Source organism: Pantherophis guttatus, chromosome 1 (genome assembly GCF_059756535.1).
Source record: "Pantherophis guttatus breed Tessera chromosome 1, ASM5975653v1, whole genome shotgun sequence".
Classification (NCBI taxonomy): Eukaryota; Metazoa; Chordata; class Lepidosauria; order Squamata; family Colubridae; genus Pantherophis; species Pantherophis guttatus.
Genome location: NC_142063.1, coordinates 278,399,918 through 278,419,837, shown reverse-complemented (window position 1 = coordinate 278,419,837; position 19,920 = coordinate 278,399,918). Strand labels below are relative to the sequence as shown.

Sequence of the window (19,920 nt, the reverse complement as noted above, 5' to 3'; positions counted from 1 at the left end):
AAATGTGTATTTAAACAAACCCTTTGGGCAAAGATAGAATATATAAATCATAAAATTAAATTAAAGAGCATCCCTGCTGATTGATTAGCTAGCTGTAATAAAAGTTGATTGATGTCTCCCTCTATCATTCACAAGCACCCAGAGAAGAGAAGTGCTATGCTATTTCGAGTCCAAAGAAGACTTGAGATTTCTCTTCTGGACTTCATCTCTCACTATTGTTTCCAGTGGCACACTTGACATGTACATGAATTGCCCTAAATAAATGTGGATCATATCAGCGTTTAGACATTTGAACTGTGACATTATTATCTCTCCTTCTAACAGCAGTAAAAAAAAAAAAAGCAAGAAAGGGAAACTAACTTTCCCTTATTGCCAAAGACAGAATAAAGCTGAGTATTAACATAAAGCTCACCATTGTCTCAATGTCACCAACTCAGCTAGCAATTTTAAAAGCTTACATTTTAATTTTACATTACAATTTTAAAAGCTTACTCTGCTCCTGAGAGTGTAGTAAAATAGACATAAGTGATCTTTACAAGCTATCAGCAGGATGAAGGATTAAATAGCCATGTCCCAGCACTGAGCAGGTCAGGAAGCCCCAGAAACATTCTTGCACTCATATGTCTGTTTTAACAAATTTATCTCCAAAATTTCATATCACCAAACTGTTACATTTCTAAATGTTAAATCTGCCCACCTGGGTCTATTCTTCATTATACAGTAAAACAGTAGACTTTGCAGTAAGCCTACTTGTGGGTCATCCCTACCATCAATTGTGGTGGCAGTTCTGTTAGTTTCTGTCACCTCAAAGCAGAAGCTTCATAAGAGCATCCTTCGCTTTTGCTCAGCATCCTTATCCCCAAACACAATGCTACGGGTACTTACTAACCAACTAACTCTCACTTCTGTACGTCGAAGATGGAATTGCCTAACAGCTTCAGTTATGGATTAGCAAATGGGAAACAGCTGAGTATGTGTAATGGAAATCACCTTGATCCCCTAAATCAGTGTTCCCCAATCTTTTTGGATTGGCAGATTGGGTGGAGGGAGGGATGGTTTTGTGTAAATGGCAGATATGTGCATCAGGGGTGGGTTCTAAAAATTTTTACTACCTGTTCTGTGGGCGTGGCTTATTTTGTGGGTGTGGTTTGATGGTCATGTGACAATTTTTAGCACAGGTACTGATCTACCAGGCTTTTAACTGCTTGCAGAGCTGTATCAGTCTACCCATTTATTCTTGGAGCGCTCTGGTCTACCCATTTGTTTTTGGAGGCACCGGTCTACCCATTTGTGTTTCGAGCACACTGGTCTACCACCACACTGCCTTTTAACACTGATCAGCTGTAGGGCAGCCCTTTGAAGCCCCGCAGCAAGAGTTTAAACAGTTTTTTCCCTTCTAGCCTATCAGCTGGGACTCTGGAGGCAGCTAATAGATTAGGGGCGGGGCCAAATAAAAGGTAAGAATAACGCGGGGGGCGGGAGGGCCCAGCTCCCGAACAAAGAGAACCGGTTTGGTGTTGTCATATCGTCACCACTTCCGGCTCAGCCAAACCGGGAGGAACCGGGAGGAACCACCACTGGTGTGCATGAGAGTGTGAAGCTCCATTTGTGAAAGAGGTGTGCACATGCATCTGCTGCTCTCACAAATGGTGATTCATGTCCATGCATTTGCATGCTGCTTGCACAAGTGGAACTGCACGCACACACTCGCCTGCCACTTGCATGGCCCAGTTCTAAATGGGCCATGGTTCAGTAGTGGGCTGTGGTCCAGGAGTTAGGGACCCCTGCCCTAAATTGCCAAGTTAAAGTGCTGTTTTTGTCCTGTAAAGCCCTTTATGACTTGGCAAAGGTTCCTGCTAGAAAATTTAAATCAGTCTAGCCCAGGGGTATCAAACTCGCAGCCCATGGGCCGGATGCATCACGTGCTGGCCACACCCACACCCAGTTTAGCAAAGGGGGGGAAGTGGCGATACATCACATGATGACACTGTGACGACGTGAGTTTGACCCCCCTGGTCTAGCCTATAGGGATATTTCAGGAGCAACAACTCTTATTTTCTCACTTTTGGGACATAAATAGAGCTGAGGCCCAGAAGTGCTGTTTTTCATGGCAGAAAGGATTCTCGGAAACAGTCTCCCAGTGCTGTTTTTTAAAGCATTCTAGCTACACTTCACCATTTAAAAGAAAATCTTACTAATTTATTGGGAATGAGTTTTCTTTAATTGTTTCTAAACTTTGTTTGAATGTTTTATTGCTGATGTTTTACATTTTTCTATATTATGTATATCACTAAGAGTTAATTTGGATTCTGGCAGGATATAAATGCAATACATAAATAAAATATATTTTCAGTGTGCATCAGGTCAAAGTAAGCCCTAAAAATGAATGGCCCTTCCATTCATTTTCTGAGGTTAGTTACTCTCGCAGACTAAGTACATTCAAATAAAGGTCATTTGCAAACCACAGCAATCTTCTTGTTCCTATATTGTCTGTAAAAGTAAAGTGTCCCTAAACTGAGCTCAACTCCTGGTGGATTCATGTTATAATACAACAATGCGTGTAGTCTGCTTTCTAGGACAATATTAAACCTTCCCAATCTACTATTTCATTCTGTAGTTTCTCCTCCATATACGAGCCAGGTCCAATCCTGTTTTGTTTTTGCTTCAAAATCAGCCAGGATTGCACAATCAGTAAAAACAACTGTTTTGCTTTTAACTCTAGAAAACATACTTCAATGTGTTATGATAAACCTAGTCCATTTCCACCAGACATCGGAGGCTTAGCCATAGTCCTATGTATAATCAGCTTTTGTTGAAGGTGAAGTGCCAGGAATGAACCCATATGCTTTGTTTCAGTTTTTAAATTCCTTTTTCACTGCTCAGAGAGCATGTAGAAATAGACCTACAAATTATAATTAAATAACTACTCCTGCTCGCTTTTGAAGTTGTTTTTTTAATAGAATCCAATCTATTGTTGAAGAAGCTAGCTTTATTATAGATGTGAAAGGAGTTGCTTTCAACAATTCATGTCTTAGAAAAAGATTAAATTAGATCACTGCAGTGCAAGTTGTATTTATTCAAGTAGCATGAACTTTTAAAGTATCTGGATAAACGAAGAACTCTATTGATAAGATTTTACTTCCATTCAAGAGTCCAGAATTAAGTCAAATACAGTAGATGTTTTTATATTTGAGCATATTTTTTCAATAACTTTTATAACTGGATGCACTAAATACTTGGATGCTATGAAGACTGGTGTTCTTAAGATTATAAAATCTCAAGAATATCTCCACAATTAAAAGAAACCAAAAACACTAAGATTATTATTACTATTTTCAACCAGATGTTTAGTCTGGATTCGGCATTTTTATCCACCTATTGAGTCCTTCCTGAAGGACCTGGGATACATTATTATTATTATCAAACTAGTATAGTACATAACCGTAATTCTCTTATGGGAATTATAGAGAGACTTATAGACTTATAGATAATAAGTAGCATTTTTTCCCTAGGATTGAATACTTAATAGCAATCTGTACAGTACCCACAAGACAGGTATTATTCCTCAGTGATGGGTTTCCATAACTCCCAAACTGGCCACCGTATTTTGCAACAACTGCAGATTCCAAATTGTCTTTAAAGGCAGGCCCATGCACAGTATATTGCAGTAGTCTAGTCACTACAGTTTTAAGCTTCCAAACAAAGTTTAAATGGGTCTTATTTACTTGCATGGCTGACAATGCTCTTCACTTTAGGATTCCTTTGTTTAAAGCCAAGCGTTGCCATGTAGGAAACTACATATGCACCTGGGTATTATTAAAAACCTGTTTTTCCAACACAGTTACTTTGAGGTCTACTGCAGAGTGTCTGGGGAAATTAAAAAGCTCTAATGTTATTTCGTCCTTGTTTTGAGTCCTGATATCAAACATGGGTCCATTAATTGTTTTACATAAAGTTTATCTCTGTTCTACATAGAGGGGCATCACTGGTGAATTAAGCATATATCACAATCCAGGAAGAGCATGTGAGCCACCAGAGAAAGGCGGCATATAAATTGAACTAATAATAATAACAGACCTCTAATCTTTGTATTGGGTCTGTGATGATTGCCCTTTCCTGTCTTGTTGTCTATAAGAACCTGCTTCAGGTTGGGTGGTTACCTTACACAAATATCAGCCTGCCACCCAATACCAGAGAAGATAAAACTTCATTGCTCAATATGGGTTGTAGCTTATTGATATGTTTAAATGGTTTTGCCATCCTAGATTAACTGCCTCCTATAACAGCAATTTAGAATATGCTACAATTTCAATAAATACATGAAGGAGCCATATCTGAGTTAGGTTACTGACATCCAAACAATGAAATCAAAGCAATTGTCAAAATCTACTATATCCCTAAAATCCATTATGCATTTTTAGGACCAGTCAGTCCATTTCATAATTCCAAAGTTGTAGCTAAATAGTGTTGCTTCTCAGTACATCAAAAATGCAAGTACAAGTGGAGTTCAGAAATCTCATCCAGCAATCAGTGATCTGAGATTAGATGATTAGATTAGATTAGATTAGATTAGATTAGATTAGATTAGATTAGATTAGATTAATGCTGGACCCACACAAGAAGATTTCAAATTAGCTACTTTATTGTTCAATGCCTATTTCACAGCAATCTTCTAAGACTGATAGTTTGCACCTGGGCTTAGATAAAGTTCAATGACATTCGTGGGTGGGGCTCTCTATATATACACTCCAAACTAGTTCCCTACTTGAGTCATCCTCCTCTCTCCAACAATTAGATTAGATTAGATTAGATTAGATTAGATTAGATTAGATTAGATTAGATTAGATTAGATTAGATTAGATGGTTATTGCAAGTGATGGAAGGAGCAGCAGCAGCTAGGATTACATCAGTACCTGAAATACTGTGGTTTCTTGGAAACCATTAAAATCTGTTAAAAATAAAAAGCATATTAGAGCCAAGGTATCTACTTACTTATAGAAGTTCTTTTTATGTATAAACACAAACAATATTATTCCAAAGTGGAAAATCTAAAGATGTCCCTTCCCCACTGAGCTCAGGTTCTCAAATAATCTAGCTGATCTACTGCTGTGTTTACACCTAACAAAAATAGAAAATTAGACTAATTGGGCACATAGATTCAGGTTCTGGCAGTTGAAGCAAGACTTTTGTTTTGCTTCACAGTAAAACAAAGAACATTTTTGCTTATCCAACTCATAATAGACCTCATGTGGTCTCTTCCCTATCTACAGTATAACCCTTCTACAGTACTTGTGTAAATCACTGCAGATATTAAATGCAACACCAGCCGGCAATCCATGTAAACAAGATGTTGGTTCTGCTTCAAGGGAGAAGTGCATTCTTATGTCTGACAGATGTAGCAACTGTGAAATGGATGGTTATGATCTTGAATTAGTTGGGTGCAAGGGCATAACAATTTTTTTCATGTGTCAGAAACAATGTTCAAACCAACTGCTCTTTGCCTATTGCTGGTATTATCCATCTGGGAAAATGCACGTCATCTTTTCTTCAGTACTATTATATACATTTTAGGACAAGGCAGAGCTTTAAGGGTGACTTAATATGAAGGAGATTTAATTTACTCATGCCTTTGAATTGAATCTTTGACTTAAATCTTCAAATCAGTTCAAGATGCTGAAATAAATCAAGCAGCTTCAAATCACAGAGTTGAAGAGGGTTATCTAAGTGAATGAGTCCAATCCCCTTCTGAGTTCAGTGATCCAAATTAAAAGAGATAGCTGTCTAGGATGAGTTGAACATATCCTGATATATAAATTGAATAAATAAATAAATATGCAGTGATAAGGAACGTACCATTCTGGTTATGGATTCCACTGTCAAATTACTTCAGTGAGAATCCTCCATTTCACATCTATTCTTCCATATGGTACACTTTGCCTTTTTTGCAGGAATTTAAAATTAATTAAAATTAGCTTCTATTTCAAAAGTATTGTTTGCAGATTTTGGGAATGTGCAGTGTAATGTTTTCCATTTGCTCTTTAAAATGTAAATTAATTAGAATCACTGATGCAGACTATGGAATATAGAAGTGATAATCTTTGGGAATTTCCTTTAATTTTTTTTTATTAGATTATAGAATAAAATATAAAAATACAAAAGCAAATAGTAAGTCACAGTGGGAAGTAGAAGGGGGAAAATGAGGAGGGGAGGGAGAAAAGAAAAAAAGCATTGACTTCCGATTCCCTCTGTTGCAGTAGAATAAAGCATTAACATCCAACCTCAACTTTTTTACTTTTCCATAATAATATAAACTAGCCATTTCTATAACAACAAATCAGCTAATCAGTAAAATCCAAAATCAAAATTTCATTTTTTTCATTTAAGTAAGTAAGGCAGGAAGGAAGGAAGGAAGATGCTACTGTGTTTTATTGGCAGGATTAGATATAAGTATTTTGGGAATTGGGTGTATAATTTGACTCTCTTTGAGGGCTATGTATGAGGATGGTGTGAAGAAGAATTATTTTATTCTCTTTCCTGTATTCTCTTACAGAAATCCAAAAGTTATTTATTTATTCAATTTATATAGCCACCCATCTCATATATGTGAATCTGGCCTTATGTAACGAAGTTAAAAATATTTTTAAAAATACGAAACAAAACAATCACAAAATGTCCACAAAAACAATAAAACAATAATAACAATTAAAACATAAAAGTACAAACAGCAGAAGAGCACAGTCAATCCATGTACAATATACAGATTCCACCCCGTCTGCTTCCAGATGCACAGGCCAGATGGTTAAGCCATGTCTTCAGGCCCTCCTGGAAGACCAGCAAGGCAAGGCCAGTTTGATGTCAAGTTCCAGAGGGTGAGTGTCATGGCAGACAAGGCTTTCCTCTTGCCTCCTGTCATATGACGTGTGTGAGTGTGTGTGTGTGTATGTGTGTGTGTGTATGTGTGTGTGTGTGTGTGTGTATGTGTGTGTGTGTGTGTGAATGGCACCCATAATATGCTCTTCCTGCTGGAGCTGATGGGATGGTAGATGTAATTGGTAAGCCTTCAAACAACAAAATTCGTTGCCACATAGTTATATGAAAAGTTAGGAAAAAATACTGATAAATTGAGTTCAAGGCCTTCTGATACATCACCTTGGAGATGGTGTAGTGAACCTTCCCCATGAATACATTTTAGATACAGTGGATCAGGCTAGACTCTATCAAATCACATTTTAATCATACATTTGGAAACAGCAGAGTATCCATCCCTCTTTTTTAAAGGCTCTCACCTTTAGTTGAGATTAATGGAGCTGGGGATAACAACTTAAAGCATTGTAGTTATTTCCCAATCTGTGCTGTCGGAAATCACTTTGTCCATCTTCAGGACTATTTTAAACAAAGCACGGAGTGACATTTAAATGGAAATAATTGTGTGCCTTTTAGAATCAGGAACTTTCCCAGAACTATTCCATGGCATTATATAATAAGCGAAAGAGCTCAATTTTGCAGATTGACAAGCAAGCAACTCTTTTATTTTACTCTGAGTGTCACGGAAGAAGGATGAAGTGCTATCTAACTCTCATTGAGCCACAGGCAAGATGTGAGATTTTACCACAGCAACTGGGGAATAATGAGAAGCAACAAGAATTATCTCACAATTATTACTCATTTCCAATTCCAAGCTTTTTTTTTTCCCCTAGAGCTGAGGAACGGCAGGATGGTAGAAAGGCTTGAAAAACTCTCACAAGGACACTCAGACACACACAAAAAAGCAGATATATATATATCAGGGTGTGGAATTAACCTCCTCCCCAGATTTCTGGCAGAGAGCTGGTCACTGCATACAAAGAGTCCAGTAGAGGACTTTCAGATAAGAGTATTAAGGGACAATTAGAATTGTTGAACTGTTGAATTAGAATTGTTGAATTGTTGAGGATAAAATAAACATCTTTTTCTCCTCCTCCTCCTTTTTCCCTGTCATCGACCTGTCTAGGAGATGTATTATACTACAAATCCCATTATCCTTAACCGGGACATGTAATAAATCTCTTGGGCAACAGGTGGAAATGCTGTTTCAGAAATTACCTCAACACCTGGGAAGATGGATGGCAGTGTTCCTGTGGGCAGGGTCATAACATCCATATGAAACAGCTTGGAGAGATCACAGATAGTGAAGCTTTGAAGTCAGTAGAGGCGGACAAGTGCATGATTCTTCATGCCCCTATATGAATGCTAATCCTGAAAAATCAAAGCAATGCTTTCAGGTCTCTTCTATAAGGTAGATTTGCTTGTTATTGCTAAGATCGTACTTTTATTCCACGGAACAGATGCAGTTTGGGGGGTTTTATTTGACTGGGGAATAAGCAGTGTGAGAAGTCACCCCCCTCCTGAAGAGTGAAATATTTTGAGGAATATTTAAAAAGTGCAGAATATTATATTTCCCTAAAGGAGAAATGGAGAAATGTTTTCTGGGAGACAGAAAGCAGCCTCCAAGTCTTTCTTAATAGCCCCCACCAGATATTTTGGTGCCCATTAAGAAAGACTGGGCCAGCCTATTCAGAAACCAAACTGAGGAGGTCACCTTTTAGAAATACAGATTTGGTAATCCATCCAAGACAGGATATTTTGAAACTAAAACAGAATGGTAGGATTAGAAGCAGCCATCACTCGAGATCCAACACAGGACAAAGCCATTAAGCCACAATAGGAATTATTGCATCACCCTCAGAGCAATCCAAACTTCAATCAAACTTAGCTCAGACAAACACCTAGGATTTGTATTTCCTCTTTTGCCTCTAGAGGCAGCTATGACCCCTACATAACCCCTACATGAGCCCATAGGAATCTGACAACAGCCAATAGAATACGTGTTCTTGCACAGGAACAGGAAGCTTAAGTGCAAAGCTCAAAGAAGGTATAAAAACCCCTCACTTTCAACTTCATTTTGTCAGCTGCACCAGAACCATGTGCTTGGTGGTTCTGTTCATCATTAAACCTTCTTTCCAATCAGCCTCCATGTTTCCAGTGTCTTTCTCCCAGCTTGGACCTGAACCAGATGGATATTTGTTCCCACAGCAGATTGCAAAAGAAATTGGATGAACTTCATAGTATTTCTAATTATTGCACCAACTTTCTCACTGCTCTGGAAGCTCTTGTAATATACTATGTGCAATGCTACCTTTAGAAATAATTTGGGAGTTTTAGCCTCAGACATATAGTGACTATCCTGGTTCATGCATGGTGTCTATAATGGTAGAAAAATTAACAGGTTTTACCTGAGCTGAAAGTACAGCGATGGAAAAAGTTGACGTTCTTGAAAAATAAGAGAAAATGGAAAAATACCTTCCTGGAAAAAAAATAATATGCTTTTTCTTCCAAACTTTTCTTGGTTTGTGATTTTACAGGCGCATCAAAACTGATAAGGTGGAAAGGTTAATCAGATACAATTTAAGATCATTACTTAAGTCATCGCCTACACAGTAGCTTTAATATTTTTCTTTTTTAGATGGAATAGAACAGAACAGAGGGCTTGTTTCTGTCACAATAAAGAAAGTGAAAGGAGGTGGTGACTTCTACCTTCAACTTTGTTTTGCCAGCTTCATTAAAATAATAAGCTTACAGGATAATAAGTCTGTGTATTCAGAAGTGCTGCTGGTTTCAGGTAAGTGGGTATTGCCTAAAAGAGTTTCTGCTTGTGTTAGAAGCCAAGCGACCATGAAATTTCTTGTATCCCTTTTGTCTACTCAAATATTAGAAGCAATCATCCATGCGTTGATTTAATGCCTATTTAATACGAAGGAGAAGCTTTGTTTTAACCCTGTACATTTCATGATAGAGTTATCATTTTCTGACCATTATCATCATCCTTATCCTTATGTGGTCCAATATTCAGTGAATTTATGGAAAGGAAGTATGTTTCTGTGTTTCTGGTCTTTATAAGTTTTGAACAGAGATGCAATTAAGCTTTCTTTGAGTTATTAACAGGAACTTTTTGGAGGGGGACTCAGGAGGACAATTTTTGAGAGATGTAGCTTCAGGAGGACAATTGGTTGAGGGAATATGGCCCCAGTTCTTTTATCCCAATCATTTGTTGAACTTTACTTCTTTTAAGTAAAAGCTGTTGCTTGGTCCCCCACCCCTTTCAAAATTACATTATAATTATTATATTATGAACTTATCTGATTTTTCTATCCATAAGATAGCTATTACGTTCTTATGCCTACTATGGTCTCTAGCACTAGCCTTTCAAATCAGTAATAAAATGGAAGTGATTTTATCTTAGCCTAGAGTTATCTTAGCCTCCAGTTCTTCCAAATTCAATTTTAATGGAGGAATTGAGAACATTGACTAAGTATGTAGACTGTCTTTTTTATTTTCCACAGAATCTACCATACATCTAACTATACAATCATTTCTTTTCACACCCAAATGAAAAATATAACTGCTCAAGTGGTTGAGTGGCTCACATTCATTTTTTTTTAATGATAAAATTCTGAGCAAAGTAAGTGATTAGAATCAACATCTATACGAGTATCTATATAATAGTGCAAAAAGAGCCTTCTTCCTGAGTTCCAAATGCTATTTAGAAAGCTCTTGTGGATGCAAGCTGATAATGAGATGCTAATGTGGATGAAGTCATCTATTCAGTAACTTCTAACAACTTGCTCTAACAACAAATCCACTTTTATTTTAAAAATAGCATCCAAAGTAACTTTCACAAACAGGAATTCAATGGCACAAAAGAAAGGACAAGCACCTTTGTCTAACTCTGCTGTGCTAATTTTGGATTACTAAAGAATCTGCTGAAGAGGAGGTTATGGTTGTGACCTGGATGGTAAAACAATCACTTTTCAAGAACTTGATAAAAGCTGCCCCGACAACATAGTCAAAATAATTGCTTGGTAATTAATATTCAGTGGTATTTAAATTGCACAGAAATATTTCCTCCTTTCCTCAGACAAGCATCTGAATATTGCTTTATTCAAAGCATCATTGCCTTTTAACATTCATCCTATCCTTTAAAAGGCAGCAGAAATATCAAGAATTTCATTTTGACCTTTGTGCATTGACTTTGCATTTCATGCAAGGTTATAGTTTGTAATGGTTTATTGTTTGCAGATTTATCACAGAGGAAGACATTAATAATTTCTGCTTAGCAACGGCAGAAGATAACGTATGAGAATCATTTTGCTAATGCTCAAATGGATATTACCAACATATAAATAAGTGCCTAAGTTAAAGGTACATTACATTAGCCAAAGAAAGTGACTTTAAATGGATTTTCAAAATATCAAGTAGACTTGAGAAGAGTAAAGTATACATAGATCACCATTCTCAGCAAATTCTTCATCCTGACCTTCATCAAATTGTCTAGTTTCCATTTGATCCGTTTGATCTATAGGCAACATGAACACAAACCTGCTAAATTAAATCTAGGAGACGACTAGTATAATTTATCTATAAAGAAATTAATGCTTTCCTCCCAGCTATAATATCTGTTCTTCCATTAGTTGAAATTATTTTTCCCATGAGTATGATAAAATCCCTTTCATGACCTTGAGGTATGATAAAATCTTCTTCATGACCCTATTCCTTTAAAAACATTTTAAAACTCTAATAGATGTTTCAGCACTCCTGACCAATTAGCTAAAACTGACCATCTATTCTTGCAGTTAAAAGTCTTCGGTATGCTTGAATCAGTGCACTGAGATTCAGTTCTAAAGGCTCACGATGCCCTATGATTTCTTCCTTTAATAAATCTCTATCTTTTATTTGTTCTTTATAGTTCTACTTAAACAGACATTGTCTGCATTTAATCTTAGCAAACATATAAATGAAATGCATATTTTGTAATCTTCTCTACACATGTCATGTTGAGACAGGAGGGTCTTATACTATAAATCATATTAATCTAAGTATTGTATCATGCACAGTATTATATTGTTTTCTGTGGTACTGACGTTGGAGCAGAAGTTATGTTGCAAACCTCAGGAAAGTACAAGGAACATAAATAAGGTACTTGTTAAATGTACTGATGAGCTTAATGACCTATGTTCTATATCATCCCTGTAACGAACTTATATTAAGAAACATATTACCAGAAGTGTTCACGGAAAGTAACAGACGGTATACCCATATATGGAAATAGAGTCAGAGGCGTAACACCCCTGGCATGGCTAGAATTGCAAAATGTATAAAAGGTACACCTCGGGCGTAGCCCGGGGTTCGGAATCTGACATGTGAATGCTCCGAACCTTTGCTAGCAAATAAACCTGTGTTGTCCAACTTTTGTGGTCTTGTCTCCTGCATTTGGGAAAGTGGGTTTTCCCGCTTCATTTCTGGCACCCCAGATGGAACTCGAACCCACAATCCCCAGTTTAGGACTACCCGACTTAGACAAGCCATTTCAGCTGTTTGTCGACACTAAACAGAACGTAGCAATGGGGGTTCTCACCCAGAAAATGGGAACTTGGAATTGCCCTGTTGCTTATCTGTTGAAGCAGCTGAATATTGTAGCAAGAGGGTGGTCTGGCTATCTGATAGCCCTGGCAGGCACAGCGTTGTTAACACAAGAAGCTAGTAAATTAACTTTTGGCCAGGAATTGGATATCTACACCCCCCCCATGCCCTCAAAGTCATCTTAGAAACCAAAGGACATTTGTGGTTGACCAACCCCCGCATGCTGAAATACCAAGGTTTAATTATGCACAACCCCATGATCAAGTTAATACAATTTACTACATTGAATCCAGCCACATTACTGCCTGAACCAGATTTAAAAGCTACTCACAATTGTATTCAGACTATTGAGGAAACCTATGCCAGCCGTCCAGATATGACTGATGTTCCGCTTTCCAACCCCGACTTTACTCCATACACAGATAGCACCAGTTTTGTGCAAGAGGAAATGCGGAAAGCTGGGTATGCTGTTGTAATTCTTGAAGATGTATGGGAAGCTGAGCCCCTCCCTCCCAGAAGAAGTGCTCAGCTGGCAGAATTGCATGCTTTGACACGAGCTTTGGAACTTGAAAAAGGTAAATGTGTCAACATTTATACAGACTCTAAATATGCCTTCTGGACAGTGCAAGTGCATGGGGCCATATACAAGGAGAGGGGCCTTATTATGGCTGGGGGAAAAGACATTAAGTATGGACCTCAGATCCTATGCCGGTTGGACAGCGTCTCCCCCCCCCCAGGAAGTGGCTGTTATGCACTGTAGAGGACACCAGAAGACAGCGTCAGAGACACAGCAAGGCAAGAATAAGGCCACCAGGAAGCTTGTCGAGCCGCGCTGAAGCCTTTAACTATACAGGCTAACTGTTTAAGTCTATGGGTCCCGGATGAACAAATTAAACCTAATTATTCTAAGGAGGAATTGCAACAAGCTAAGGAATTTGAGGTGATGTTGGAAGATGGATGGTGGATTCTTCCCAACCAGCATGTTTTGGTCCCGGGACATATGGCATGGGATGCTGTGTGACAAGTCCATAAGCAATTACATTTGGGAAAGATTGCATTGGCCAAGGCCCTGCTACGAGAAGTATACATCAATAAGATATACAGCATTGCTGCCAATGTCTGTATGAGATGTGAAATCTGTGCAGCCAATAATCCCAGACAAGGGCCTCAACCACCTCAAGGACATCAACCCACAGGAAATGATCCTTTTGATACCCTGATGATTGATTTTACAGATATGCCAAGGTCAGGTCCACCTCGTGCAATGTTAGTTCTTATTTGCACATATACTGGATGGCCTGAGTGCATACCGACAAGGACCAAGAAAGGTTTTAGTAGGGATGACACAGAAAAACCAATTTGGCTAAATAAAGGTCCTTAAAAAGAAAAAGTGGAGTTCAGACTTACTCATGAGAGCCCTGGCAAGGTGCAAATGATGTGTGAACCAAAGTCTCTATACATTTTGGATCTTTAAAAATAGGCCAGCACCTGCCGGGAGATCTAAAATGGATGGAGAAAAGTTTCGATCTTTAAAAATAGGCCAGCATTGGCTGGGAAATCCAAACTAGAAAGAGCTAGACAGAGCATCACCAGGGCAGAGACAATCCAGTGCTTGAGGAGATGGAACAATGGATGAAACCTTGAGTAAAAAGTGAGAAGTTCACTAAAACAATTAGAAAGAATCCCAAACTGCAAATAGACCTGACTAGTCCTTAAAGGAAAAATATTTAGAAGTTGAGAAGCCCCACCATACAGTAAAATGATTCAGAAGTTGGGGCTGACCAAGGAAGATATGGTTAGTGTATACTGTTATGTGTGGTAGAAGGACCCCAGAATAGGAGGAAAGAAATACCGCAGTGTTATAAAGATTCTGATAATTTACCATTCTTAAAAGACCCAGAGGACTCTGAAAGACCTAAGAATAGAGAAGAAAATTGTTTATTGTTCTTCCCACCTGGTGTTTAGCAGGTAATAAAAAGGTAAAGCCTGTCTAAATGGGAAGACACAGATAATCTGAATTGACTAATTTGATGTGATTTCTGTTAAAAATTATTTGTTGCTGTGCATCTATAATGACTAGTTATAGATGCACTAAACATATTACCAGAAGTGTTCACAGAAAGTAACAGACGGTGTACCCATATATGGAAATAGAGTAAGAGGCGTAACGCCTCTGGCGTGGCTAGAATTGCAAAATGTATAAAAGGTACACCTCGGGCATAGCCCGGGGTTCGGAATCTGACATGTGAATGCTCCGAACCTTTACTAGCAAATAAACCTGTGTTCTCCAACTTTTGTGGTCTTGTGCATTTGGGAAAGTGGGTTTTCCCGCTTCAATGTCAATTAAAAATGATACGTAAGAGAAATTAAATGTTGGAGAATTAAATGTCAATAAATGTTTATATGTGATTAAAGTAAAAAGATATCCTTATGTCAGAATTAAATCTGATAGGTAACTATACCTTTATCTGGCTTTTATTTTTCGTATTCAAAATAACTTACCTTTTTAAAAAATCAAAAGTAAATTAAAATGACTTAATGTAGAAAGGATTGGATTGACAGCAGCTATACAGCTGTGTTTGCTTAGTTGTCTGATTGAGTGGAATCAATCTTCTGGGAAGCTGATAATGTAAGAAGTTTTAACTTCAAACAGGAGACTATAAGAGTAAAGTAGCATACCGTCACTTACAAATATGCATCCTAAAGTTCAATGAAAGAATTTAGGATTGGTCCCAAAACCAAATGATAAAACAATTAAGGGAGGAATTTCATAAATAAAAAACTCATCTTGAGAAAGAGGGAAAAAATGTGAAAGAAACTAAAATAACCACACTATGATTTTGTTTGGCATAGGACATAATAAGCAAAAACTCTGGCGGGCTTTCAAGATTCTATGATTTTACTCTACAATACAGTAGTCTTTGGCTTATAATGGCAATTGGAACCAGAATTACCTTTGCTAAATGGCACAGTTATAAATGAAATATCACATGACCCTGCTGCTTAGCAACAGCAGTTCTAACAGTGCCAATTGGCATCATTAAACAAGGAGCACATGGGTCATTAAGCGAGGACTCTGTAATACCATCAAACATCCACAATTGCCTATCCCAGGTCCTTGGTAAGGACTCAATAGGTAAACAAAAGTGTCAAACCCAGTCTGAACATCTGGCTGACTGTGTGATGATATTATTATTATTCTCTTTTATTCATTAAACATGAAACTCAGTCAACTGAACATTCAGAAATGCATCACAAATACCATTGACTGGTGCTAATGGTTGATACAGATTGCTGCCAACATCCTAGGTATCAACCAAGTACCTTCTTAAGATGTACGATGTTCCGAGTAGCACAGTTTTTGCAGTTCTGCTGGTGTTATTACTGGAAGCTGCAATTTCTTGATGTATTTTATAAAATTCTTGGACATGGTACCAAGTGCCCCAATGACAATGGGTATCACTGTTACATGTTTCATCCATAATCACGTAGTTTCAATGGCCAGGTCGCAATATTTCGTGATTTTTTTTCCAGTTCTTTTTCTTCAACTCTGGCATCTCCTGGTACTGTGATATCAATAAATTGTAAGCTTCAACCCTCTACAACTGTGATATCTGGCGTGTTGTGTTCCAAATTATTATTATTAATAATAATAATATTAATAATAATAATAATAATAATAATAATAATAATAATAATAATAATAATAATAATAATTGCTGCATCCATGTAGTGATGTCGACAGGCTATATTTGCCCAGAAAAGCAGGCGGCAGAGGACTTCTGCAAGTGAAGCAGACAGTCAAAAGAAGAGAAGCATGCTCTGGCAGATTAAGTGAAAGACAGTGTTGAACCAGCTCTGCTGGAGGTCAACAAGAGGAAGCTGCTCAAAGTGCAGCAAACCAAGACTCAATATAGGAAAACAGCAATGCAAACTCAGGCTGACAGCTGGTGTAACAAAGCACTGCATAGACAGTTCCTTGAGAAGATCCAGGGAAAAGTAGGTAAGGAAAAGACCTGCTTATGGCTGACCAACGGAACACTGAAGAAAGAGACAGAAGGCTTGATTCTTGCAGCCCAGGAACAAGCCATCAGAACGAATGTAATCAAAGCCAGAATATAAAAATCTGCTGATGACCCCAAATGCAGACTCTGCAGAGAAGCGGATGAAACCATTGATCATATACTGAGCAGTTGCAAGACAATAGCTCAGACTAACTACAAACAATGCCATAACACAGTCACTCAGATGGTCCACTGGAACTTGTGTCACAGCTACCATCTGCCTGTAACAAAGAACTGGTGGGATCATAAGCCTGAAAAAGTGGTCGAAAATCAGTATGCAAAACTACTGTGGGACTTCCGAATACAGACTGGCAAAGTTTTGGAACACAATACCCCAGATATCATGATTGTGGAGTAGAAAAAGGTGTGGATCGTCGACATTGCCATACCTGGTGACAGCAGAATTGATGAGAAACAACATGAAGAAGTCACCAGATATCAGGACTTGAGAATCGAACTGCAGAGACTCTGGCATAAACCAGTGCAGGTGGTTCCAGTGGTACTCAGCACACTGGGTGCTGTGCCTAAAGACCTAGGCAAGCACTTAAAAACAATTGGTGCTGACAAGATCACCATTGATCTTTTTTCTTTTAAATGCCTCTGACGATCCCAGCTGAGTTGCCTGATTGGCAGAGGCTTTTTTAAAAAAGCTGGGATCGTCAGAGCCTTTTGAAAGCATCTTCACTGAAGTGGTTGTAGAAAAAATGGTTTTAAAAGTAAAAAAAAAAAATGGCCACGCCATCCAGTCACATTACCCCACCACCACCAAGCCACGCCCACAGAACCGGTAGTAACAAATTTTAGATTTCACCACTGCCTGGCCAGCACATACCCAATCCACACATTTTAAGTTTGCCAAGTTTGAGAAACATTGAACTAGGTTATAAATATATTTTTAAACATTTAGTGAAGAAAACTCAATTCAGAGATTATTGTTGAATATGTACTAGTCTACTTTGCCATCTTCCAGAAGATGCAGTGGTTTCTATGTTGGTAGGGTTTTTTTTCCCCAAAGATTCAGCATCCTTTCAAACTTTTTTTAAGTATTTGATCTGGCATGATTAGCTATCACCATATTTGTTTCTTGACCTTATTTACATACTGCCACACTCCATAGAGAGTCATCATGGTGCTATATGCTAAGCAAAGTTTGTGCAGCAGCAGAGTGACAGAATTAATTTGATTGCAGATTTGCTTTGTGGATTAGAAAAAGTCCACATTAAATCCAGCAACCAGTTTCCTATAATGGTACAGACGATGACTTTGGGGTCCCCAAAGGCCTAAGCAAGTTATGCTCCTAAGCAAGTTTCGTTCACATGACTGGTGCCTCTGATCTAGAGATGTCAACAGCCCAGATGATGAGTCTTCTCCTTGTTCAAGCATGTGTCCCATGCGGTCTCCTCTCATTCCATTTTCCAAAGATTCAAAGTGATTTTAAAAAAAGAAAAGAAAAGAAAACCTTTCCCCTGTAGCTGCATTGATTTTACACAGGTTTTGGCTATATCTTTCTGCGGTATAATTAACTACTTACAAGCAAAAACTCCAACATTTATTTTCCGAGGCAACATTGACTCATATATATTCAATTTAAGATGAAACAAGCCTTAATATCCTTCGTTAAAATTCTGATTCCCTAATAGCAAAGTCATTTTTTGTACACATTTTTGCATACATTTCCATCAGACTCTCCTCATTGCTGCTGTGTGTTCCACCACAGACATTAATTCACAGATGACTTTTGGTCTAAAAAATAAATTAAAAACTAGGTCAGTGGTAATTCTTTTGTTTAAATTCATATTTATTTATATTTATTTACATTTCCTATTTCTAAACCTCCCATCTCCCTCAGAGGCGAGAAACTTATTTCTGCCACAGTATGTGATGATTAAAAGCAGGAAATGCCAAACGGAGACACTATTACAAATGAAGGCAAATATATGTATCCCAAGATAATGTTTCAGGAGGCGATCTGAGTCAGTCACCAGGACTAGAGTTTTAGCCTTCCAAGCTTTCAGACTCATGCTGGAGCCCAGCCTCAGGAAACTTCTTTCTCTCCAGAATATGTACATTGGACTGTTCCATGTGTATTATTTATAGGGTGCCTGATTGTGTGTGGCTTTTAGTTGTTAATTGGGGTGTTGATGGCTGATATTGGTTGTTGTTTTGTGCTGCTGCACTGTGGGTCCTAAGCAGTGGTGGGATTCAGCCAGTTCTCACCACTTTGGGAGAACCGGTTGTTAACTTTCTGAGCAGTTTGGCAAACTGGTTGTTGGAAGAAATCATTAGGGCAGAGAACCGGTTGTTAAATTACTTGAATCCCACCACTGCTCCTAAGTATTTGATAAACTGGTAGTAAATTGGTGGCAGCACAAGAAAACAACAACCAACAACTGAATAGCCTGTCATCAACCATCCCCAGCCCCAATTAACAATATAAAACAGCCCAGTGCAGATATTCTGGAGAGAAAGAAGTTCCCTGAGGATGGGCTCCAACACAAGTCCGAAAACCTGGAAGACTAAAACGATGGTCCCAGTAACTGACAGACTTTATTCAACAAACATGAAGAGGAAAGAAAGTGTGTAAAGCAGCTTAGAAGAGATACTATGAATGCCTTGGGGAGACACAGGTGAGAAGCACAGAACAAGAATACTAGGCAAAAAGTGGGGCAGGCTTGTCATTAGAAGGAAGTTCACAGGCCTGTCTATGATCACTATGGGAAGGGTCAAGCAGATCCTGCTCTTGACATACATACATACATACATACATACATACATACATACATACATACAAACATACTTACATATGTTTTTCCTCTAGCCATATATATATTCTTTAATTTATATGCCGCCCTTCTCCGGAGACTCAGGGCGGCTAACAATGCGTTAAGCAATAGCCTTCATACTTTTGTATATTTATACAAAGTCAGCTTATTGCCCCCACAATCTGGGTCCTCATTTCACCTACCTTTGAAAGGATGGAAGGCTGAATCAACTTTGAGCCTGGTGAGATTTGAACTTGCAGTAATTGCAAGCAGCAGATGTTAATCTGTTAATAACAGTGCTTTAGTCCACTGTACTACAGGCTCTTTCTTTCTTCCTACCATTATTCTCATCTCCCACTTACTTTTTTAGCTGTTCAGAGCAAGAGACATCCCTTGGCAGATAAGATGACCTTGTGACTTACCTGTCTGAGAGATATGAACCTTAACAGCTCTTTCTCACTTAATTACAACCCGACCAGCCTTCAGCCTTTCCCCTCTCAATTTCTGCAAACATTTGGGATCAAGACAGCCAATTTTCAGGTGAAGACTCTATAGAATTGCTTTCATTCTTTTCTGGTACTAAGAGTTTAAATATCCACTTAAGCTACCTCTGGGCTGGGGACTTTAGCTTTCTCCTT

The 19,920-nt window shown here is 38.2% G+C and overlaps 1 pseudogene; it reads left to right on the top strand.

Annotated features, from left to right (window-relative positions):
- LOC148116865 (uncharacterized) overlaps positions 1-17,124 on the top strand; it is a 126,414-nt pseudogene extending 109,290 nt beyond the window's left edge.
- Positions 17,125-19,920: the final 2,796 nt, after the last annotated feature.